The sequence below is a fragment of the Manis javanica genome, chromosome 11 (genome assembly GCF_040802235.1).
Source record: "Manis javanica isolate MJ-LG chromosome 11, MJ_LKY, whole genome shotgun sequence".
NCBI lineage: Eukaryota > Metazoa > Chordata > Mammalia > Pholidota > Manidae > Manis > Manis javanica.
This window is the reverse complement of record NC_133166.1, coordinates 53142366-53168231: the sequence shown is the minus strand read 5'-3', so window position 1 is coordinate 53168231 and position 25866 is coordinate 53142366. Positions and strand designations below refer to the sequence as shown.

The 25866-nt window shown below is 39.3% G+C and overlaps 1 protein-coding gene across 3 annotated transcripts in view; it reads right to left on the bottom strand.

The window, feature by feature from the left end:
- HIPK3 (homeodomain interacting protein kinase 3) overlaps nucleotides 1-25866 on the bottom strand; it is a 137840-nt gene that overhangs the window by 92117 nt on the left and 19857 nt on the right. The window lies entirely within an intron of this gene.

Below are 25866 nucleotides of genomic sequence, written 5' to 3'. Positions count from 1 at the left end.
TTAACTCAAAAACAAAAGATTGTCATCACGATATGGTATTTTGAAGTTAATATGCAATGGTTTAATAAATGTTTTACTTGCAGTATTTTATTTACTCATATTACTATCGTGCTAATTTGCCTTTAAAGAAAACTAAAACTCAGAGGGACTAAGTTACTGGCCCAAGGTCACATAGCTAGTATAATAAAAGGAACAGGAAATACACCACCCATCAGATAAAAGACATAAATATATGCTTCCTTCAACTTCCTCAATGTTTCTTGTTAACTACCTACCACATTCCTAAGTTGATTCGGCTTGGTAAGAAATCAGCTTATCAAACAAATCAAGATCTGATGTTTAATGTGTAAGAGAAAATCATAAATTGAAATCTTGGAGATTCGAACCATTTCATCCATTTTCTTAAAGTTTTGTTTGTAATCTATTCTATACCTTTATTCAGAGGACCTAGAATTAGGCAACTCATATAATAAAAGAACATTCACACAACAATGTGTAAAGAAACACAGTATTAGAAATAACCTCAACATCATCTATCTAAATGGCAGTGGTTAAACACACACTGATAAACAGATCAACAAGTGTTTAGCAAGAATAAAAACAGTCTATTTATTCTGTTGTGGCCTGATTCCCAAGATAACACTGTTATATGAAAAAAGATATTCATAAAAATATGTACTTTACAATAGATATTACAATGTTTAGCAAAAAAAGGAGAACTATATATGTATGTATTTGTATATACATTCAATATCTGTACATACATAAAGAATTTGTAGGTTTCTTTGCCTTAGAAGAGACTAACAGAATACTGGGAGCAATGACAAAGATTTACTTTTCACTGCATGTCCTTTTTGCCACTTTAGTTTTTATTAGGTACATGTAATATTGATTCAAAGAAAGGCTTTGAATCATCTGGGAAGTCTATTAAAAAATACATACATTTCATATTTAGAGATGAAATAATACACTGGGATTTGCTTCAAAATAATAGAGAAGAAGAGAAAGTGGATACAGATGAGGTTAGCTATGTTCAATAAAGGAGCTTGATAGTGAGTAAAAAAGGGTTCATTATACTATCCTGATAAATTCAAGCCCTACCAATTCAGGGCTGTCTGAAAAATCAGAATGAAGTCCTAAGGAATAGAATGAATGCATACCACTCTAAGCCATTCCACGACACATTAAATCAAGGTGGACAACTAAGATTCAGGCAACTGACCTAGAGATACTAAATAAACTATTGCAATTTCTGAATCGTGTTGTTCCTATCTTTTCTTTCCCAACATGCAAGGCTAGAAGGCAGACAACTAACCAGGGCCAACTAAATGAAGCTTAGAAAAAGCAATTACCCCTCAACAAAGCACTCTGTTCTGTAGGACCAATCTCAAAGGGGGCTTTCTTAAACACCATGGAAGTGTCACATAATACACATTACACATAAGAAGAGGGGACGAAGGTGATACTGGAGATCATTGTTACAACAGATCAGAAGGAAAGTACTCTAAATTTCTAATTAACTTGACTACTTGTGACTCCCTGCCACATGATTATTAAAGTCTTTCTCTTCTTCCACCCTCTATCAGATAAACTCAAGGCCTGATAAGAGTATCTTATACTTGGTGTTTATGGATTTTACAGAGTATAGTTTTCCCAGGAGCTGCTGAAGTTCATGGAGTTCCAAAACACTGATTCAATAGAACATTATTTCCAATTTTTTTTTGCAATATATACCATGTTATATACCTCTACAGCTGTATATTCATGACTTGGTTATTTCTTCCTATCAACAGACTAAGAAATAAAGTTTTGAAATACTACACCTTTGTGAGCCGCGGCTGCCTATAAAATATCACTCAAAGAACAATGAAGACTCTTACGAGAGCAACCATTAAACTTTCATTCCTCAAACTTAATAAACTCAGGTACTGTAACTTGGATTAATAGGCCTTATTTTTCCAATCCTCCAAAAATGCTTTTAAGAGCCATCTGAATTCTATCCAAATTCTTCACCTCCTTTTACATTTACCACACAGCAATGTAACCAATATTGACACCCACAAGCATGGGTCTGACCACCTAACCATAATGAGATATGTTTTCTTCTTTTTTTGATTTCTTATTACATATAATATCAGGCCTTCTGAAAAGGAAGGGAGAAAGCAGAAAATACTTTACTATCTTAGGAGAAAGCAGAAAATACTTTACTATCTTATATTCAATTTATTAGCCAATAAGAAAATTCTGTATCATTTCCTGCCAAACTTACAACAGCCTATATATAATTGAGGTTTCTTTTAATGTACTGTGACATCACAAATAGATTTAATTAAAGGCAATAATGCCTTGCATTCTCCTTACTCAACTTTTGTTCTACTTGTTCAAATCTCATTAAAAAAAATTTTTTGAATCATGATAAAATACAAAATATATAGTTTTTAAGTGTACAGTTCAGTGACATTAATAAATACATTCACAATGTTGTGTAACCATCACCATGGGCACAGCTCTAGAACTTTTTCCTCTTCCAAAACTAACACTATATATTCATTAAATAATTATCCGTGTTCCTTTCCCCCAACCCCTAGCAACTACCATTCTACACCTTGTAGGAATTTGATTACTCTAGGTACCTCATATAAATAAGTTAATTACACAATATTTGTTCTTTTATAACTGGTTTGACTTAGCATGTCTTCAAGGTTCATCTATGTTTCAGCATGTGTCAGGCTTTCCTTTCTTTTAAATATGTCTAAGTAATATTCCATTGTGTATATATATGCCATCTTTTATTTATCCATATAGCCACTGAAAGATATTTAGATTACTTTCAGCTTTTGACTATTGTGACTAATGCTCTGAACATGGATATAAAAATATCTCTTCAAGACCCTACTTTGAATTATTTTGTTTATATACTCAGAGGTGGAACTAGATTATACAGAAATTTATTTTTGAGGGATCACTATACTGTTTTCCATAGCAGCTGCACGCTTTTACATTCCAACCAGTAGCGCACAGCAGTGCCAATTTCTCCACATCCTTGTCAACACTTGCTATTTTTTTGTTTCTTCTTTTTTATAATAGTCATCCTAAATGGGTGCAAAATGGCATCTCACTGTGGTTTCCAAATTTCGATTTTAAAATCTAATTTTATCATGTAGTTATACTGACACCTAGAACTTGATGACATCAGTAGCTCTAACAAGTAGACTTTTTATTTTTTCATTTAAGTTACTGATGAATATTAAACATTATACTTAAGACTGCATAGAAACCTATATATTAGCTGGGCACTCCCAAATGATTAATGAATAATCCCTAGTTGTTCAGACCATTACTGAGAAGTACAGAAACCATTAAATTACTAAAAACATCAAGCTTTAAATTAAGATACAAATATGAAAATGTGATCAGTATTAAAGATTTCAAAAGACCTACAAGAATGAAAATACCAAGAAAAAAAGCCTTTTAAATAGGGAGGAAAAAAGGTTTTTTTTAAACCTTAAGAGTAGCTCAAGGCACTGAATATTCTCATAATAAACACAGATAAAAGACCAAAGCATTAAATTTATAGCCAATATTCCACAATTTAAAAAAAACAAACTAGCAATAAAGCAAACAAAAAAACTCAACTCAATTTAAGTTAGCTCAGGGAATATTTTCATTCAACTGAAATAAGCAAACAGCTATACTAGATCAAAGTAAACCTTTGATTCTGTTTACATAACAACTTTACATATTCAGATTTCTTTCTGAACACACCTATGAACTCTGTTCCCAGGATATATTAAAGTAAGTAGGCTGCAGTGCAGTAGTAAAGTGAATGTACTACCACTCTAAAGGGAGACAGAACAGAACAGGAAATGAAAAATACAGTTAAGACAGCTTTATCAGGTAAAATTTACCAATGCACCATTAATCTGATGGTTTCAAAACTAACAACTACAGGACAGTCCTATATGAAAACAGTAATGATATCTTATTTCCTGAACAATTAGGGTATTACTAAATTCACTGAGAATGTTTTAGTCAAATTACACAAATATACATTACAGAATATATATAATTGCTTTTCAGCCATGCCATGAGCACCACTGACAAAAAGATGGAAAAGCCACATGTAAAAATCAGTGCGCATGCTAAAAACAAAGAAAACACCCCCCACCCAGTCCACCCCAACCCCCACAGAGGCAGGTGCTTTCTGGCCTACTAACAAGTCCACATCCTAGTATTAACTTGGATCCAGTCATCTCTCATAGCCCTCTTTCCCTCCCCCCATCTCAGATATCAGATATGCCTCCCTACCATATCAACACAATACTTCACATTCAGTCCTCAAAATATTATCCATCTCTTCATTTGATCTTAACCACTTTCTGATAATCTCCCACCACAAAAACTCCCAATATTCTTTGCTAAATTCTGGTTTCTCTCCTGCTAGTAAAATAGACTCTAACTTAACACTTCTTTTATATAACATAAAAGGGATGCTTTTTTTTTTTCTTTTTTTGACAAGGAAAAGGATGGTCATTTATTGATCATGGTTCTGGAAATTTCCACATACAATTTTATTTAATTCCTCTAACAATACAGCTTCCCTTCCCACCAACCTTTCAACATTATGCCAAAACTTACATTTAGTATGTACATTGTAATGCCTACAAAAATGTTTGCCTCTTTCTTTGAATAGTCTTTTTTCTGGAGTTAACGATTGCCTTAGATTGTCATTTGTCTAGTTTTCTATAAACCTATTGGCATTTTCCTATTTATTCCAATTCATTCGTCCTATGCCTATGCATAACGTAACCAATATCATTATCATTTTGTTTTTCACAGCAATAGCTCTTGCTCTCAACTCTGTAGGAGACCTCCACCTGCTGCTTTAATTTCACCTAGATGTTTTCTAAGCTGCCTACCAAGCTGAAGCCTTGTTATTTCCTTCATTGATCATGCTGGAACTTCACTTTGCAACTCTCTTGCTTTCCAGATCTTTTATCTTCCCTTATGTTACACTCCCTTGTTTAACACATTCTCTCATAGCTTTCCAATAAGGATACCTCAGAAATAAACTTTTAGACATGCTTATCTGAAGTTGTCTTTATTACATCCTCATACTTGATTGGCATTTGGACAGTATGTAGAACAGAAACTGAAAGCCATTTCCTCTAAGAATTTTGAAAACTTTGCTCTACTGCGGTTTTATTAACCATTTTTTTTGTTGTTTTTCTCTTTTTTTTCATTTTGATATCGTTAATGAACAATTTCTTGAACATTATGCTAAATGGTTACTAGACTCCCCCTATTATCAAGTCCCCCCAACATACCCCATTACAGTCACGGTCCATCAGTTTACAAAGACGCTATAGAATTACTTGTCTTCTCTGTATATACTGCCTTTGCCGTGTCCTCATGCGCTACATTATGTGTACTAATTGTAATGTCCCTTCTTCCCCCTTATCCCTCCCTTCCCACCCATCCTCCCCAGATCCTTTCCCTTTGGTAACTGTTAGTCCATTCTTGGGTTCTGTGAGTCTGCTGCTGTTTTGTTCCCTCAGTTTTCTTTGTTCTTATACTCCACATATGAGTGAAATCATTTGGTACTTGTCTTTCTCGGCCTGGCTTATTTCCCTGAGCATAATATGCTAGGTTCAGCCATGTTGTTGCAAATGGTAGGATTTGTTTTCTTCTTATGGCTGACAAATATTCCATCTTGAATATGTACCACATCTTCTATATCAATTCATCCACTGATGGACACTTAGGATGCTTCCATTTCTTGGCTATTATAAATAGTGCTGCAATAAACATAGGGGTGCATATATCTTTTTCAAACTGGGCTCCTGCATTCTTAGGGTAAATCCCTAGAAGTGGAATTCCTGGGTCAAATGGTATTTCTATTTTGATTTTTTTGAGGAACCTCCATACTGCTTTCCACAATAGTTGAACTAGTTTACATTCCCACCAGCAGTGTAGGAGGGTTCCCCTTTCTCCACATTCTCGCCAACATTTGTTGTTGTTTGTCTTTTGGATGTTGGCCATCATAACTGGTGTGAGGTGATATACCTCATTGCGGTTTTAATTTGCATTTCCCTGATGATTAGCGATGTGGAGCATCTTTTCATGTGCCTGTTGGCCATTTGAATTTCTTCTTTGGAGAAGCATCTTTTCAGCTCCGCTGCCCATTTTTTAATTGGATTCTTTCTTTTGTTTGTTGAGGTGTGTGAGCTCTTTATATAATTTGGATGTCAACCCCTTATCAGACATGTCATTTATGAATATATTCTCCCATACTGCAGGATGTCTTTATGTTCTACTGATGGTGTCCTTTGCTATACAGAAACTTTTACTTTGATATAGTCTCACTTGTTCATTTTTGTTTTTGTTTCCCTTGCCTGGGGAAATATGTTCATGAAGAAGTTGCTCATGTTTATTTACAAGAGATTTTTACCTATATTGTTTTCTAAGATTTGTATGGTTTCATGACTTACATTCAGGCCTTTGATCCATTTTGAGCTTACTTTACTGTATGGGTTAGACAATAATCCAATTTCATTCTCTTATATGTAGCTGCTCAGTTTTGCCAACACCAGCTGTTGAAGAGGCTGTCATTTCCCCATTTTATATCCATGGCTCCTTTTTCGTATATTAATTGACCATATATGCTAGGGTTTATATCTGGGCTGTCTATTCTGTTCCACTGGTCTGTGAGTCTGTTCTTGTGACAATACCAAATTGTCTTGATTACTGTGGCTTTGTAGTAGAGCTTGAAGTCAGCGAGTATAATTCCCCCTGCTTTATTCTTCCTTCTCAGGATTGCTTTGGCTATTTCACAACTTTTGTCATTCCATATGAATTTTAGAACTATTTGCTCTAGTTCATTGAAGAATGCTGTAGGTATTTTGATAGGGATTGCATTGAATCTGTAGATTGTTTTAGGCAGGAAGGCCATTTTGACAGTATTAATTCTTCCTAGCCAAGAGCATGGCATGAATTTCCACTTATTAGTGTCCTCTTTAATTTCTCTAAAGAGTATCTTGTAGTTTTCAGGGTATAGGTCTTTCACTTACTTGGTTAGGTTTATTCCTAGGTATTTTATTCTTTTTGATGCAATTGTGAATGGAATTGCTTTCCTGATTTCTCTTTGCGCTAGTTCATCATTAGTGTATAGGAATGCAACAGATTTCTGTGTATTAATTTTGTTTCCTGCAACTTTGCTGAATTCAGATATTAGATTTAGTTGTTTTGGAGTAGATTCTTTAGAGTTTTTTATGTTCAATATCATGTCACCTGCCAACAGGAACTGTTTAACCTCTTCCTTGCCAATGGGGATGCCTTTTATTTCTTTGTGCTGTCTGATTGCCGTGGCTAGGACCTCCAGAACTATGTTGAATGAAAGTGGGGAGAGTGGGCATCCTTGTCTAGTTCCCGATCTTAAAGGATAAGCTTTCAGCTTCTTGCTGTAAAATATGATGCTGACTGTGGCTTTGTCATATACAGTCTGCATTATGTTGAGGTTCTTGCCATCTATACATATTTAGTTGAGAGTTTTTAGCATGAATGGATGTTGAATTTTGTCGATGCTTTTTCAGCTTCTATAGATACGATCATGTAGTTTTTGTCCTTCTTTCTGTTGATGTGGTAGATAATGTTGATGGATTTTCGAATTTTGTACCATCCTTGCATCCCTGGAATAGATCCTACTTGATTATGATGGATGAACTTTTTCTTGTATTTTGAATTATTCAGTTTGCTAAAATTTTGTTGAGTATTTTTGCATGTATGTTCATCAGGGATATTGGTAGTTTTTTTGTGGTGTCTTTGCCTGGTTTTGGTATTAGAGTGACGTTGGCCTCATAGAATGAGTTTGGGAGTATACCCTCCTCTTCTACTTTTGGAAAACTTTAAGGAGTTACAGGTATTGTGTCTTCACTAAATATTTGATAAAATTCAGGAGTGAAACCATCTGGTCCAGGAGTTTTGTTCTTAGGTAGTTTTATTATTGCCAATTTATTTGCTGGTAACTGGTCTATTCAGATTTTCTGTTTCTTCCTGGATCAGCCTTGGAAGGTTGCATTTTTCTGCAAAGTTGTCCATTTCCTCCTTGTTATCCAGTGTGTTACCATATAATTCTTCATAGTATTCTCTCATAATTCTTTGTATTTCTGTGGTATCCATAGTGATTTTGCTTTTCTCATTTCTGATTCTGTCTATGTGTGTAGACGCTTTTTTTCTTGGTAAGTCTGGCTAGGGGTTTATCTATTTTGTTTTTCTTGAAGAACCAGCTCCTACTTTCATTGATTCTTTCTATTATTTTATTCTTCTCAGTTTTATGTATTTCTGCTTTAATCTTTATTGTGTCCCTCCTTCTACTGACTTTGGGCCTCATTTGTTCTTCCTTTTCTAGTTTCATTAATTGTGAGTTTAGACAGGTCATTTGGGATTGTTCTTCTTACCTGAGGAAAGTCTGTCTTGCAATATATTTCCCTCTTAGCACGGCCTTCACTGCGTCCCACAGATTTTGTGTTGTTGAATCAGTGTTGTCATTTGTCTCCATATATTGCTTGATCTCTGTTTTTATTTGGTCATTGATCCATTGATTATTTAGGAGCATGTTATTAAGCCTCCATGTGTTTGTGGGCTTTTTCATTTTCTTTGTGTAATTTATTTCTATTTTCATACCTTTGTGATCTGAGAAGCTGGTTGGTACAATTTCAATCTTATTGAATTTAGTGAGGTTCTTTTTGTGTCCTAGTATATGATCTGTTCTTGAATATGTTCCATGTGCACTTGAGAAGAATGTGTATCCTGTTGCTTTTGGATGGAGTGTTCTGTAGATGTCCATTAGGTCCATCTGTTCTAATACGCTGTTCAGTGCCTCTCTGTCTTTACTTATTTTCTGTCTGGTTGATCTGTCCTTTGGAGTGAGTGGTGTGTTGAAGTCTCCTAAAATGAATGCATTGCATTCTATTTTCCCCTTTAATTCTGTTAGTATTTGTTTCACATATTTAGGTGCTCCTGTGTTGTCATATTTATAATAGTTATATTCTCTTGTTGGACTGACCCCTTTATCATTACGCAATGTCCTTCTTTGTCTCTTGTTATTTTCTTTGTTTTGAAGTCTGTATTGTCTGATATCCCTTTACTTTCAGTCTGTGTATGTCTTTGGGTTTGAAGTGAGTCTCTTGTAGGGAGCATATAGATGGGTCTTGTTTTTTAATCCATTCAGTGAATCTATGTCTTTTGATAGGTGCATTCAGACCATTTACATTTAGGGTGATTATCAATACATATGTACTTATTGCCAATGCAGGCTTCAGATTCGTGCTTATCAAAGGTTCAAGGGTAATTCCCTTAGTATCTAACAGTCTAACTCACTTTGTGTGTTATTACAAACACAACCAAAAGGTTCTTCTTTTTGTTTTTTTCCCCATCTTTTTTCTTCCTCCTCCATTATTTGTATGTTATGAATCATATTCTGTACTCTTTGTCTATCCCTTTGGTGACATCTGTTTAGCCTTAGGAATACATCCATGTATAGGAGTCCCTCCAAAATGCACCGTAAGTTTGTGGGAGGTAAATTCTCTCAACTTTTCCTTATCTGAAAATTGTTTAATCCCTCCTTCAAATTTAAATGATAACCTTTCCAAGTATAGTATTCTTGGTTCAAGGCCCTTCTGCCTCATTGCATTAAGTACATCATGCCACTCCCTTCTTGCCTGTAAGGTTTCTGTTGAGAAGTCTGATGATAGCCTGATGGGTTTTCCTTTGTATGTGATCTTTTTTCTCTCTAGCTGCTTTTAAAAGTCTGTCTTTATCCTTGATCTTTACCATTTTAATTATTATATGTCTTGATGTTGTCTTCCTTGGTTCCCTTGTGTTGGGAGATCTGTGCACCGCCATGGCTTGAGAGACTATCTCCTTCCCCAGATTGGGGAGGTTTTCAGCAATTACCTCTTCAGCGACACTTTCTATCCCCTTTTCTCTCTCTTCTTCTTCTGGTACCCCTCTAATACGAATATTGTTTCATTTGGATTGGTCACACAGTTCTCTCAATATTCTTTCATTCTTAGAGACTCTTTTTTTCTCTTTGTGCCTCAGCTTCTTTGTATTCCTCTTCTCTAATTTCTATTCCATTTGCCGTCTCTTCTACTGCATCTAATCTGCTTTTAAATCCATTCATTTATTGTATGTTTCATTTCAGATAGGGATTTCTTAATGAATGGTTCTCTGACTTAAATTCGTTCCTGAGGTCTTGAATACTTTTCTGTACCTCCATAAGCATGTTTATGATTTTTATTTTGAACTCTCTTTCAGGCAGATTGGTGATTTCTTAGGCCCTTTTTCTGTGGTTTATGAGATTTTGGTCTGAATCATGTACTTTTGATGTTTATATTTCTGTGTGGTGCCCACTAGTGCCCAGAAGCTCTCGTCTCAAGCTGCTCAGCCCCTAGAGTGAGGTTGGGGGCCGTGGGGGAGCGGAGCTGTGCCTGGGGGTAGGAAAGATCCATTTCCTGATTCCCATCTGGGGTGCCTGTCTCCAGTGTCAGAGCCAGTGGGCTGAGCTCACAGGTGTAAGCCTCTGTGCTTTGCCATTCTATCTGTTGTAGGTGGGGTATCTCTCTGGCTGGCCTGACGCCAGCACTGTGACTGCCAGTTTGTGAACCGGTGTTGGCAATCTAGGACGAAGGCACAGCAGGCTGCGTGTCACAGTGGGGGGCCTTGTAGTTGAGCAGCCTGCCAGAGGAATGGGGCGCCTGAAACTCCTCAAAGTTCCGAAGCTGCTGGGCTAAGCGTGCCAGACAACTGTGTCCAGCTCTCCCCTCCCCCAAAACACTGCCCCTTCAGCAGCCCTCTCACTCCTCAGAAGCTTCTCAGACCGCAAGTATTTCCTCTGTCCCAGAGCACCCAGATGTGGATCCCCTCCTCCACAAATGGCCAGAATCTCAGTCTCTCAAGCACTCTGCCTCTCCGAGCTCCCCAATGTCCACAGCACCACACAGTATAGGTTTCTGCTCACAAAGCAGATCTCCAAGGCTAGGTGTTCAGAAGTCTTAGGCTTCCAACCCCTCCACGCTCTGTTTCTCTTCCTCCCGCCAGTGAGCTGAGGTGGGGGAAGGGCTTGGGCCCCGCTGAATCAAGGCTTTCCTACGTTACCTTGTTTCACGAGGTCTGCTCTGTTCGTGAGGTCTGTATGCAGTCTGGTTCAGCCTTCTTTCTTGTTGCTATTTTAGGCTTAGTTGTATGAACTTTCTACATTTTCATGGTATTTGTGGTTTTGGGAGTTCTCCATCTCACGTCCCACGTTGCCATCTTGAATCTCTTAAAGCTATGTATTTTTAAAGATGCTTAGCAGTAAAAGAATCCAAAGCTCTAAATCTGACTGTAGTGACTCTCTTTTTCTTGACACATCAGGTACAATGAACTTAGGAGAGATAACATTCACGAGCAAAACTTTTTCAGAGAATTAAAAGAATTTTAGGGAAGGTGGTCTTTACCAAAGTATTTTTATATGCAAATGATTAATTACTCATCCCAAGAAAGGAGCTTTGTGCACCATTATGACATTCAGCCTTTTTGAAAATAACAGGGTCAATCTACTTCACCTAGCTAGTGGGCCAGTGAAAAACTATGCTGTTCTTAAACTACTTTCACATTCCTCACAAAGTCTAAATGAATACAGTTAAATGAATAAAGCCTCAAACTACCCTATAGCCTCACCTTTCCAAACTTACTTTTAATAGGATATTGCAAACATTCAGTTTTATCAGAACTGATTTTTGTACAAATGACTGCATCTTGGTTTCTCAAGGCCTGACAATCAAAGAGATCGAAGGAAATTTAATGAAGTCTTTAAGGTACAACACTGTCCATAATCTAGTTTCATGTAAATAATAGATTACTGCAGTTTGGTTTACCCGTAGTGAAAGGAAAGGAGTGACACACAGCAGCAATTCACTAGAGAATTCCGCTTTATTAGGGAAAGGTACTGGGTTATATAGGAAGGGGCATGAGCTGATTGAGGTGTCACTTCTACGGGGCTAGTGGCTATTGTCTAGGTGCTGGGATTGGGAGGGGGAAGAGAGGTGATTGGTCTTCAGGTGGCACCGTCGGGAACCAAGGACCTGGAAGAGAAGCCAGAAGTTCGCCATCTTACTGGTGGGGGCCCTTATTCCCCCTTTCTTCTCTATGGGGTTGTGGACACTGCTTTCTCTCTGACTGCTTCCTGCTGAACAGGGGCGGAGAAAGGAGTGAGGGCTTGAGGATTGGGGGAAAAGGGCTGATAGGTCTCCCCACAGTAAGGACGAGTAGATGTGGACTTCTTCAGGTTGGAAATCAATGAAGGTTCTTTATAACTATAGGTCGAGGACTTGTTGATTTCAATGGTGCTAAGAGGATACGGGTGCCAGAAGCCAGGCGTCTGCAGCCATTGTTTCCAGGAAGTTTCCAGCAGAGAGAGGGGTCCATCTCAGTGTGTGGTGAGGAGGTTACGTGAGGGTGAGGGATCTTCTGTGGCTAGAAGCTGATAGTTCCTGAGTAAAAGCTGGTTGAAAGTTTGATTAGAGATTTTTCCGACTTGGGATTTGATGAACTTTATTATAGAGTAAGAAGAGACAGGTGAGAAGAATGATTATTATGCGGCCTGCAATGGGCCAGAGCCAGGTAAGGAGGGGGTTTGTTAGTATTGAAGAGAATGGGTTGGAATTGGAAGCAGAGTGGAGGCTGGAGGCAAGGTCGGTGAGTTTGGTAATGTCAGTTTCCACAATGCTGGATTCATTGATGTAATAGCAGCATTCTTCCCGGAGGAAGACGTAGGTGCTGCCCTTCTCGGCTGTAAGCAGATTTAAGGCCCGCCGGTTTTGAAAGGTGACTTTAGCTAGCGAAGTGACCTGTCTTTGGAAAGAGGCCAGGGAATCAGCAGTGGATGTCAGGGCTCCCTCAAGTTTGGCATTGCGATCTTTAATTGCCCATAGAGAGTGACTCAAGGCTCCCCCAGAAAATCCTGCCTCAATGGCTGAGGTGGTCAAAGAGACTGACCATGATGGGAAGGAAAGCAGCCCTTTTTGTGCAAGAAGGCAAGGGAGGTTGGAGCTCAAGGAATTCTGCCATGCTGTAAAGTGTAAGCTGTGGGATTAGGGTGACGAGAATGCAGGGTGTGCTGGAGTTGGGAGGCAGTGAAGTACGCTGGAGGGGGGTGAGGTCAGCCTACACAGTGGTGGATGGTGAGATTATCTGCGTATTCTGGTTCTCATAGGAGTATGTCTGCCAGGGGGCAGAGGGATTGTCCTTCTGCATGGAAGGAGTAGTTGGAAATATTAAGGGGCACGGTGGCCAGCAGTGGGCACTGTAGTGATGCGCACAAGAAACAATTGGCAGTGTTAAGGGTGTGGTTGAGAAAGATGGTGGTGTCCTGAATGAGCTGTAACAAAAAGTAGGAGAAATTGAAGAGGGGCGGGGATAAGAAGATGAGGAGGAGCCATCAAGAGTTTGGATAATGACTTTTTCGGAATGTCTGATATCTCATGCAACTTGAGAGATCTGGGAATGAGAGGGAACATACTTTTGAGAGATATGAAGGGTACCATGGGGGGTCGAGGATCCCCCCGTAGTAAACTGAGGCTGTGACGCCGGCAGCTCATCGAGAGTCCCAGGGATCTAGGATTGATAAGGAGAATGAGCCATTGGGATATTTCATGAAACGGTTGGAGGAGTAATACTGTGGGTACCGGGAGTTACCCATGTAGTGAATGTCGCAAGACCAGTAGGGACATCTCCCGTAGGTGTCTGGCGATCGCCTGCAATAGGCTTGTTTTTGGTCATAGAGGAAGCAGAGGTAGGGAGAATAAGGGTAGCTGCTAGTGAACACTTCAGTGGAGGGAGGAAAGTGGAGGTATAAAGGCTCAAGAGCAGCTTTTCAGAGGGCAGTCCGATGTGGCCATGAGGGCAGTAACTTTTGTTTGATGCTGTATGTAAGTCTGTCTGACTTTGAATTGCCATACAAAGGAGGCTGGGGTGGCGGGTAAGACAACAGGAATGAGGAAAAAAAGCGAGAGAGCAGTAAAGGGGGAAAAAGTCATGATTCGGGTATGGATGGCAAAGGGGGTGAACAGGATTTTGGAGGAAAAAGGACAGTAAGGTGAGGAGTCTGGAGGGAGGGAGAGTCTGTAAACTTTTGTAGGTTAAGAGATCTTTTAGGTGATGTGGGGACAGAAAGGTAAGGGGTGCCCTGAATGTCAGTTTTTGAGCTTCCTTCTGCAAGAGCTGTCTAGCAGCTAATGCTCGTAGGCAGGGGGCCCATCCCCAAACTGTGGGGTCTAATTGCTTGGAGAGATAAGCTACTGGGGCAAAGGATGGGCCATAATATTGGCCTAGGACACCTAGAGTTTGACTGGACTTCTCATGAATGTATAATGAGAAGGGCTTCGACAAATGAGGAAGATGGAGAGCTGGGGCTTCCACAAGGGCTTGACAGAGCTTAATGAAGGAGTGTCGGGGTGAGGAGGATAATGGTTCTTCAGGGGGGCCCTTGCTGAGGTTGTATAGGGGTCTTGCCAACAGGGAGAAGTTAGGGATCCATGCTCTAAAATACCCAGCCAGGCCTAGAAAGGAAAGGATTTCTGTCTTGGTTTTGGGAACGGGCAGGTCAGAGAGGAGCCATTTTCTGTCTAAGGTAATGGACTTTCTTTGTTGAGATAGAAGGAATCTGAAGTAAGTGACAGGAGGGGAAGAGATTTGAGCTTTGATGGGGGATACTCAGTAACTTCTGGAAGCTAGAAGGTTAAGTAGGGAGGCAGTGTCAAGTTAAGACTGTTCTCACAAGGGACTGCAGAGTAGATCGTCTACGTATCGTAATAAGGTGGACTCGGAGTGATCATGATGAAACTGTTTGAGGTCTTGAGCTAGGACCTGTCTAAAAATATGGGGACTATCTCGGAAGCCTTGTGGCAAAACTGTCTAAGTGAGTTGTTCAGAATGTCTTGTGTATGGGTCCATCCAGGTGAAGGCGAACAAATCTTGGGAGGAGGGGTCCAGAGGGATAGGAAAAAAAATGCGTCCTTGAGATCTAGGACTGAGAAGTGGGAGGCTGAGGCAGGGATCTGCGATAAAAGGGTGTATGGATTTGGAACTAAGGGATGGATAGGGACAACGGCCATGTTGATGAGGTGAAGGTCTTGGACGAGGCGGAAAGATCCGTTGGTTTTTTTAACAGCTAATATGGGAGTATTAAACGGGGAGTGAGTGGGTCTGAGGTAATTTTTGTTTAAGAGATCTTGGATGATGGGTTGGAGGCCTATGAGGGCTGAAGTGGTTAGGGGGTATTGGGCCTGACAGATATACTGAGAGAGGTCATGTAATCTGATAGAGGCAGGAGGACACAGAGCCATGGAGAGGCTTGTAATGTCCCAAACTTTGGGATTTACAGGGTGTATGAGGGCAAAACTGGAGCTTTCATTCGGTAGAGGGGGGTTATCAGCTATGAGGGCCATCAGAAAGGGAGTACTGGGGGCTGTGGGAGTGGATATAGTTATGGAAACATGGAGGAGAGAAAGGATGTCCCGTCATAGTAAAGGGATGGGACACTGGGGCATAACTAGGAAGGAGTGGGAGAAAGGTATGGGATTGTCTTGGATTGTGCATAAAAGAGGGGGGGGAGTTTAACAGGAAAATCTGTTTACCTCCTACCCTGACTATAGGAGTAATGGCAGGCGTGGTAGGTCCCCGGTATTCTCGCAAGACTGAGAAGGTGGCTCATGTATCTAGGAGGAAGGAGATGGGGCGACTGTCTACTATTAAAGTAACCTTGGGCTCCTGTTTGTTGATGGAAATGGTCAGGTGAGAAGCTCCTGGGCCCCATCAATCTTCTTCTGCCAGCCCCACTACGGCGGGCTTAGGATGGGGGTTGTTCGTCCAGCCTCCCCTTTGGGTGGCTGGGAAGACTCCCAGCAGCCCTTTCTGTGGCATCTGGGGCATGGGGTGGTAGGAGATCTGGGGGAGGGGCACGCCCTTGACCAATGTCGTTCTTGTCCGCACTTGAAACAAGCTCCTGGGTGGGGGGGGGCTTTTTTGTAGAAGGGCACCCAGGTTGTGGTTTTATCAGCTGGGCCAACATTTGGAAATTGGCCTGATCAGCCTTTTGTTTACGGCGTTCTTTCTCCTCCTCCCGGTTATGGAAGACTTTAAAGGCCACTGTTAGGATCTCAGTCTGTGGGGTAGCGGGGCCCTGTTCTAACTTTTTGAGTTTAGCTTTAATGTCGGGGTAGCTTTGAGCTAGGAAGTATGTCATAAGGACATGTCTTCTGTCAGGCGTTTCTGGGTCCAGGCTGGTATACTGTAATAGGGCTTGAGTCTGTCTAAGCTATGTCCCGGAGGGGGGCGATAATTTTGGGAGGCCATCGGGACTGAGTCTGAGGGGGACTGAAGGGTTCTGGCTCAGTCTGTGGGGGAGTGACGCACCTAGTCGAGCAGGTCTTGAAGTGCAAAAGGGGGGCGAAGAAAATAAAGAAAGACAGAAAGAACTGGGAGGGCTGACGTTCTCACACATCGCCAGCCAGCAGCTCAGCTGCTTGCCTCTGCTGCTCTAGTTGGGCTTGAACTCACGACTCTGAGGTTGAGTCTCATGCTCTACTAACTGAGCTACAGCAGGGCTCTAGTTAGTTGCTTTTGGAATGCGTAAGCAGAATGTTCTTTGTTTTCTATTCCTGCCACATCGGCAAGTGAGGGAAGGGCATAGCTAGAAGCAGGGGCGGTGTTTCTACACATCTTCAAGGTCTCACTATTTTCAGAGTGAGGAGTCTTGGCTCGTCTTCGATGACAAGATATGTTTTTGTGGACAGATAACTTCCAAGGAGTGCACTGGTTGTTCTCAAGCTTGTGCTTTCTCATGCTGCATTCAGACATGGGGGAAGGTGCTTTCTTATTTTGCTTACAAACATGTGAGAAGACAAAGGCGGTCTCTAACAGGGGAGAAACAGGTGATGAGGGCAAAGACGGAGGAGGCTTCTGGGACTTAGTTAAAGGTGGGGCTGAAAGGCTCAGGCTTAATCCGTGGGAGACAAAGGCGGAGGAGGTGAGATGGGGGAGGAGATGGTGGGGGAGAAAGGGAGAAGGGCTGTTGTAGGAGTAGGGGAAGGGAGTGAACGGGAGGCTTCTGCGGGGGTGGCGGTGGTGGTGGAGGAAGGGGGAGGGGCTGTTGTAGGAGAGGAGGGGGAAGGGGGTGGGTGGGAGGCTTCTGGGGGAGAGACGGCTTGCAGGCTAGGAGAACTTGGGGGGGGAGGTGGAAAGCTTAGATATAGGGAACCTCCTTCCATTTTTTCAGGCGCTGGCAGTAGTTAAAGAGATCGCGAGTGATGTTAGGATCAAAAGTTCCCCCTGCAGGCCATTGGTTGTTATTGTCTAGGGGGGTATGTCAGCTAATCTTGGGAGCAGTATTTACGGAGAAGTTTTGGTTTTATATCAGGTGTCAGGGAGAGGGTGGTTAGATACTTGAGCAGGCATTTAGGAGGTGAACTTTCAGGGAGGGATGAGGAGGCTCCCATGGCTGAAGGACAGAGAAGGAGACAAACAGGGGAAGACGAACGGAGATCCTCGGACTGGAGGCAGAAAGCAAGGAGACAAAGGGCATCCCCGATGATCCTTGGTGGTCTGCGGAAACTCATATACAAGTCGGAATTTCTTAGGAAGTGTGGGTCATCACCCAGACTTCTCTAAGAAGGCAGAGTGCCGGAGTCACGAGGTACCTAGTACTAGGAATTCTCGGCAGACGGAACGGATTTCGGCAGGCAGAATGGAAGGAGGAAGGGGGAAAAGGGAGCGTTCTCATCCACAAAGGAGTCACCTCATTTATGGCTGTTGGAGGAGGGGCCTGAGGGTCTACAGCAGCTGTGAAGGCCAGAGACGGCAATTTATGGCTGTTGGAGGGGGGCCTGAGGGTCTGTTGCAGCCGTGAAGGCCTGAGGCGGCAATTTATGGCTGTTGGAGGGGGGCCTGAGGGTCTGCAGCAGCTGTGAAGGCTGGAGGCAGCAATTTATGGCTGTTGGAGGGGGGCCTGAGGGTCTGCCGCAGCCGTGAAGGCCTGAGGCGGGGAGAGTTCCCTCCTCGTCCCCGAGCGTCAGGGCCTTGCTGGATGATCACGGTCAATGGCACTGCGATAGCTCGGGGAAGAGTGGCCCACTCCAGGGGAAAACTTACCTAAAGGCCAGAGAGGAGTGGTGAGTGTGATGAGCCAGCGCCAGAAAAAGGACGAGGGCAAGCTGCTGCTGGTGTCGGGGGAAGACGGGGCCCAGTTGGGGTGTCCCGCCTCCCAGGTTTCGGCACCAATGAAAGGAAAGGAGCGACACACAGCAGCAATTCACTGGAGAATTCCGCTTTATTAGGGAAAGGTGATGGGTTATATAGGAAGGGGCATGAGCTGATTGAGGTGTCACTTCTATGGGGCTGGTGGCTATTGGCTAGGTGTTGGGAGTGGGAGGGGGAAGAGAGGTGATTGGTCTTCAGGTGGCGCCGTCGGGAACCGAGGACCTGGAAGAGAAGCTGGAAGTTCGCCATCTTACTGGTGGGGGCCCTTTACATAGAGTTAAAGATTTTGCTTTCATGGGTGTATTTAGAAAGAAAAGGTTTGACTTCTTTCATTTTTTAAATATTTTCAGGCAAATGAATATTTCAGGCATGAATATTAAGGCATTGATAACATTTCATTCAGAATCATTTTTATGACATTTATAACTGGATACCACAAACCAATCAATATCGAAACTTCACTTGTTTCCACTGAAAATTTGACAACATTTTATAAAGGCATAAAGGGACATTTTCTTAGGAATTTTAAAACTGAAAAATGTTATCAAATACAGAAAAAAAATCTTAAAAACAAAATACCACACTACTATTGTAATTACAGTGACTGATTAAAGTGATGAATTATGCAACTATTTGTTATTGTAATGCTATTTTTACTATTTTGGATTATCTCCCACAAACGTAACTCTTCGTTAGTATTAATGTGTTATATATACTTTCAATAACTCTCATAACAGCCCCTAAAATAATCATAGTGAAACCACAAATGGAAACTATTAGCCAAAAGCTGTATTATTTGGGCTGAACTTTACATTTCTGCTAGTTGACCTAATTTTCAACTTATTTTTCATATTATAAATCAATATTCCATGAAAGTCATTAGCTTAATGTCTCACAGTCAATGTTTTATTATTAATTCTACTTTCACTATATTATCCCTGACAACAGACAGCTGGCCTAGTTCCCAGTCATAAGGTTGAATTTTACAGATTCAATCACTTGAGGGAAAAGAAAACAAAGATTAGGATCCTTTATTAGTACCCAAACTTTAATTTATGACAAACAAAATACTTATGAAGTATGTTTTTGAATAATGTCAAATAGATCATATTATGTGTAACAGATGGAAGAACTGCTAATTTAATCCAATGGAAAATTCTTTTATAAATTATTTTCATTTGTAAATTCTAATTGTGGGATACTATTTTGTAAATAACCAAATTATTATACTTGAAATTTAATCACTCCTTTATTTTTTTTCCTTAACATGTACAAACAACAAAAGTAATGCAGTTTATAGTTCATTTACATCCTGTATGGACTGAACGGGTAACTTCCCTGTTTCATTTTAGTATGGTTACATACCTCACCCTACCCCATCCAAAAAGAAAGATATTGACTGATTCAAAGAAAAGAAGAAAAAAAAAAGAACTGTCTCCAGTTAGTGATTTCCCAAGTTTTTATCATATAATGACTACCTATGAAGTTATCATGAGAAGTTTACAATACTATATTTGTGCCTCATTAAACAGTTTCACACCCACATGCTCTAACTATTCTTCAACTCAAGTGGCAGAATTTCCTTCAAGAGAATAAATATAAAAGAAGTAAAAAACTTTTACCAGTGATAGATATTCCCATTTTTCCATTCCAAAGAAGATTAAAGAAAATAAAAACTGAGTCTATAAATGTCACAACACAAAGCACACCATGATCATCCTACACAAAAGATTTCTATTTTTTTCCCTTTCAGTTTAAAAGTATTCCTTTTCTTAACAAATCATAAATCTGCGAAATAAAGGAATCTGCTTTAAACAAGCTACAGAAAACACAAACAGTAAGAGAGGAAAGAATGGAAATTTTGACTTCATTAAAATTTTTAAATTTTATTCATTTATCAGTGAAATGACACCTGAAATACAAGTGAGCCACAGGTACGGACAAGATATTGGCAACAAACGTAACTAACAAAAGACCTAAAGAAATCATACTGTATTCGGCAAAACTCATTAGAAAGATAAAAAGGTAGAAGATATAAACAAGCTATTCACAGAAAATGAAATACAAAAGACTTATTAGAAAAATTCTCAACTTCAGTAATAATATGGAAAATACTAATTAAAACTACACTAAAATGCCATTTTATACCCAGCAGACTGATGAAAAGTAGTATAATACCCAATACTAAATAGTAGAGCAACAGAAATTCTTATCAACAGGGTAAAGTATAATCACTTCTGAGAGCAAAGCTGGAAACATAGTCTATCACCTAGCAATTCTTCTCCGGGTATATATACTGCCTAGAGAAACTCACACATAAGTACAACAAAACAGATAAAATAATGTTCACTGTTGTACTGCATATGATAAAATTTTGAAATAACCTAATTATCAGAAAAGGAAAGGATAAAGTGTGGCTTTTTCATACAATGTACATAGTACAAGTGTGGCTTATATCACAATCATATTTATGTGCCACACACACACAAAAACACCAACTATAGGGGTAATACATCATTGATTTTAAGATCGATCACAATTTCAAAGATGTTAAAATGTGGGGAAAATTATGAACATTAGAATTAATGATATGCAGAAGGCAAATTAAAATTACACAGATCAACATAGATCAATCTCAAAACAACAATGTAGAACAAAAAAAAGTTGCGGCAGGGCATGTATCATTTCATTATAAAAACTACATATGTTGTCTTCTACGAGTTCTATAGTTTCATGTCTTTCATGTTTTAGAAACAATGTCTACATTGTTTTTAGAAGTATCAAATGTGTGGTGTAAGTATAAAAACACACATGGAAATGATACACATGCTGGGAACAAAGTGGAAAGGAGGGACTTCAACTATATAACCTGTTTATTTTGCACCCAGGATGGAAATTGCATTGGAATTGATTCTATACTTTCTGTAACTTTCACAGCCTAAATTTATATTAATTTTTAAATGAGGAGGGAAAGTATCAACCAGAATAGAATAGCCTCTTAAATTAATTGTATTTTTAAAAGCTGAAAATATATAACCATTTCAGACATTTTACTAGCATATTAAATCACCCATACACTATATCATTCCATTTGTCTTTCAATTTTTAAAATTTTTATTTTAAATCAAATCAAACATTTAGGAGCAAGCAGATTTAGTGATGAACAAAACATGTTTTTCATCAATGAGCTCCTTCTAGCAAGAGGAATACATGAAGACACATAACTACATAACTACATCACTAAAGGCAGTAACATAAGGATATGCAAGACACGCAGGTAGCAAAGGGGGTAACTAACATACACTCTGAAGAAGCACAAAAGAATTCAGTAAGAAGTTAAAATCTATGAACTAAGTTTTAAAAGATGAAAAGTCTGCTACAGAGGAGAGCATATTCCATGCAGTACAAACCAACAGCATATATGACAAATTAGCTTTATTTGGCTGGAGGAGGGGCTCACTAATTATGGTTGGCCAAATCTGACTGAGCCTTTTTTTTAAGACCCACAAGCTAAGAATGGTTTTTATATTTTTTAACTTGTTTAAAAAAAAAATACTGGAACATAATTTGCCAGTGGAGGGGACAGCTGGAGAGGGAAGCAGGAGAAAAAAATGATCTCTGAGAAGAAAGACCACCTTAAAAAGAAAGAGCACAGGGCATTTAGAACTTTGTCTTTCATGCTAAAGAGCCATAGGTAATGGAGTGCCTCTGAGGGGTTTTAAATAGAAACTCAATATAATATTTGTATTTTAGAAAAACTGCTCAGGCAAATTTGTGAGGGATAAACTGGACAAGAACAATAATGGGAACAAAAGTTGAAAGACTGCTGTAAAAGTCAAGATACTAGTTGATTTGAGTCTGTGCAAAGGCAGAATTAAGGAAATGAAGTAGAGAGTACTGTTTATCAAAAGGTAAGTAGGAGGAAGAACCATAAATCTTGATGAAGAGTGAAGGAAGGAAAGCATTGACACAACCATGTTTCTGGCTTGAAAAACTGATAGCCAAATGATAATTTAAAAAAATTTTTTAAGAATAGGAGAATTTAGAGGAAAAATTGAACTCAATTTTAGACATGATGAGTCTGAGGTACCTTGTAACTTAGTCTGAGTTCACTTAATGTAGAATCTTCAAGAAAGATCTGTATTCCAAAGTTAATACACAAAAATCTGTTGTGTTCCTATGAACTAACAATGAACTAGCAGAAAGAGAAATCAGGAAAACAACTCCATTTACAATTGCACCAAAAAGAATAAAATACCTTGGAATAAACCTAACCAAGCAAGTGAAAGATCTGTACTCTGAAAACTGTAAGATGCTCATGAAAGAAATTAGACACCAATAAATGGAAACCCATCCTGTGCTCATGGATAGGAAGAATTAATACTGTCAAAATAACGATCCTGCCCAGAGTAATTTACAAATTCAATACAATCCTTATCAAAATACCAACATCATTTTTCAATGAAATAGAACAAATAGTCATAAAATTCATATGGAAGCACAGAAGTCCCCAACTAGCAAAAGCAACCCTTATAAAGAACAACAAAGCTGGGGGGATTACACTCCTTGACTTCAAGCTATACTACAAAGCTACAGTAATCAAATCAGTATGGTGCTGGCAAAAGAATAGACCCATAGATCAACAGACTAGAGAACTCAGATATAAACTCACACATACATGATCAATTAATATACAATAAAGGAGCCATGAATATATAATGAGGAGAAAACAGTAACTTCCTAACTGATTTTTGGAAAACTGGACAGCCACATGCAAGAGAATAAAACTGGGTTACTGTCTAACTCCATACATAAAAGTAAATCGAAATGGATCACAGACCTGAATGAAAGACATGAAACTATAGAACTCTTAGAAGACAACATATGTAAAAATCTCTTGAACATAAGTATGAGAAATTTTTTCTTGGGCACATCTCAGGCAAGGGAAACAAAACCAAAAATGAACAAACAAGCAGGACTACATCAAACTAAAAAGCTTCTGTACAGCAAAGGACACCATAAACAGAACAAAAAGGCATCTGACAGTATGGGAGAATATATTCATAAGTAACATATCCAATAAGGGGTTGACATGCAAAATATACAAAGAGCTCATGTGCCTCAAAAAACAAAAAGCAAATAATCCAATTAAAAAATGGGCAGAGACTCTGAACAGACACTTCTCCAAAGAAGAAATTCAGATGGTCAACAGGAACATGAAAAGATGCTCCACATCGCTAATCATCAGGGAAATGCGAATCAAAATCACAGTAAGCTGTCACCTCACACTAGTCATAATGGCCACGATCCAAAAGACAAGAAATAACAAGTAGTGGCAAGGAATTGGGGAAATGGGAAACGTCCTACACTGTTAGTGGTAATGTATATTGGTACAAGCACTGTGGAAAGCAGTATGGAGTTTCCTCAAAATAGTAAAAATGGAAATGCCATATATCACCCAGTAGTTCCACTTCTAGGAATTTACCGAACAAAAACAAAATTCCTGATTTGAAAGATACATGCACCCCTATGTTTACTGACAGGTTATTTAAAAGAGCCAAGATATGGAAGCAACTTAAGTGTCCATCAATAGACAAATGAATAAAGAAGATGTGATATACATACACAATGGAATACTATTCAGCCATAAGAAAATAAATTCTCCCTTTGTAACAACATGGATGGATACAGAGTATATTGTGCTCAGTGAAATAAGCCAGTTAGAGAAAGACAAATACCATATGATTTTACTTACTTGTGGAATCTAAAATCAAAATGGAATGTACAAAAGAGAAGCAGACTCATAGACACTGTGTAGTGACTAGTGGTTACCATGGGGAGAGCATGGGATGGGTGTTTGAGGGAGACAAAGGGGCACAAAAATTTTCGATCATGATATAATTGGTCACAGGGATAACAGTATAGCATGGAGAATATAGCCAATGATTCTATAACATCTTTCTATGTTGACAGTAACTTTACTAGTGGGAATGAGGATTTAATGAAGATGGGTAACTGTTAAATTGCTGTACTGTATATTTGATACCAATATAAGATTATATATCAAGGATACTTAAATTAAAAAAAAAAGATTGTATTCAAGTAATTCACTTGGGAAGTTATCTCAATGGGTAGAAGAGAAATGGGGAATAAGTCAGGAAAGAAGGAAAAGCAATTCATAAATTATTACACAAAAGTCAAGTGATGGAATTAAAAATTCACTATTGGCAACAATCATAACTGATTCAAACAATTACCAATGGATGCAAAACCTAGTAGGTGAAAGTTTAAAGAGTAATAGGACATTGTTGGGAGACAATTCACCATGGGTTTTCTATCTTTCTGCATGTCTTGCAAGCAAGGATAGACACTGACTGCCTTTGTTCTGGAATCTCTTCCCAGGGATATTTGTAAATTGAATATCCTTGAAAGGCAGAGATAAGTGTCTTCCTCTGAGCAGAGGGCAGGCATTTTAATGTCCAGAATAATAAAGATAATGACTCCCTCCTGAACAAACATCAGGCAGGCTTACTGTTCCTAATAAAAGATATGAGTTTCCTAATCTGGGGTTCCTTTCGTGTATAATTTAACTCCTTTTCTGAAGGAGTCATCTGGTCCTGTTCACATCTCCCTGTGGGATCTGAGTTGAGGAACCAGGGCAAATACTAACACACTGACTACTGTTATTGCTGAATAAGAAGGTCTGTTATCTCTGACCCAAGAGTCTGCTATTTTCTGCCAGCATCCATGGCTAACCTGTTAGCTTGCAGGACTTCAGAGTTCTTGACAATTAGTTTCAAAGTACATCCCCATGAAATATGTATTAATCAAAAGGAAGAAAGTGGCAGATGCCACCTTAACCAAGTGATCAAGGTTAAAATCACTAATGCAATGTATCAACATGGTTAAAATCACTAATGTAATATATCAACATGACATGCCTTCTTACAAGATATACTGAGAAGAATACATTTTACTGTGATATTTCTTCTAAGAATAAAGAAAAAAAACAAACTGAGGTCCATTCTACAAAATAACTAGCAGAAGTCTTCAAAATCTCAATGTCAGGAAACAACACAAAGACTGAGAAACTTTTCAGATTACAGAAAAGACAGAGTCAAGAACAGAGTAGCCTTTGCTTTTAAGAAAAAAATTAGAGCTAAAGGGATATCCTGTCTACAACTTATTCTCAAAAAGTCTAGGAATAAAGTAATAGAGAAAGAAAAGATAAAAGCAAATGAGAGAAAATGTTAACATTTGGGAGGAGGCACTCAAGATGGCATCGTGAGTAGGGAAGCAGAAATCTCCTCCCAAAACCATACATATTTTTGAAAATACAGCAAATACAACTATTCCTAAAAGAGAGACCAGAAGATACAGTACAACAATCAGGCCACATCTACATCTACGAGAACTCAGCATCTCACGAAAAGGGTAACACATAAAGTCGTGACCCGACGGGACCTGAGCACTTTCTCCACCCCAGCTCACTGGCGGGAGGAAAAAAAAACAGAGTGGGGAGGGAGTGAAAGCACAGGATGGCTAAATAAACAGGCCTAGTAATCTGCA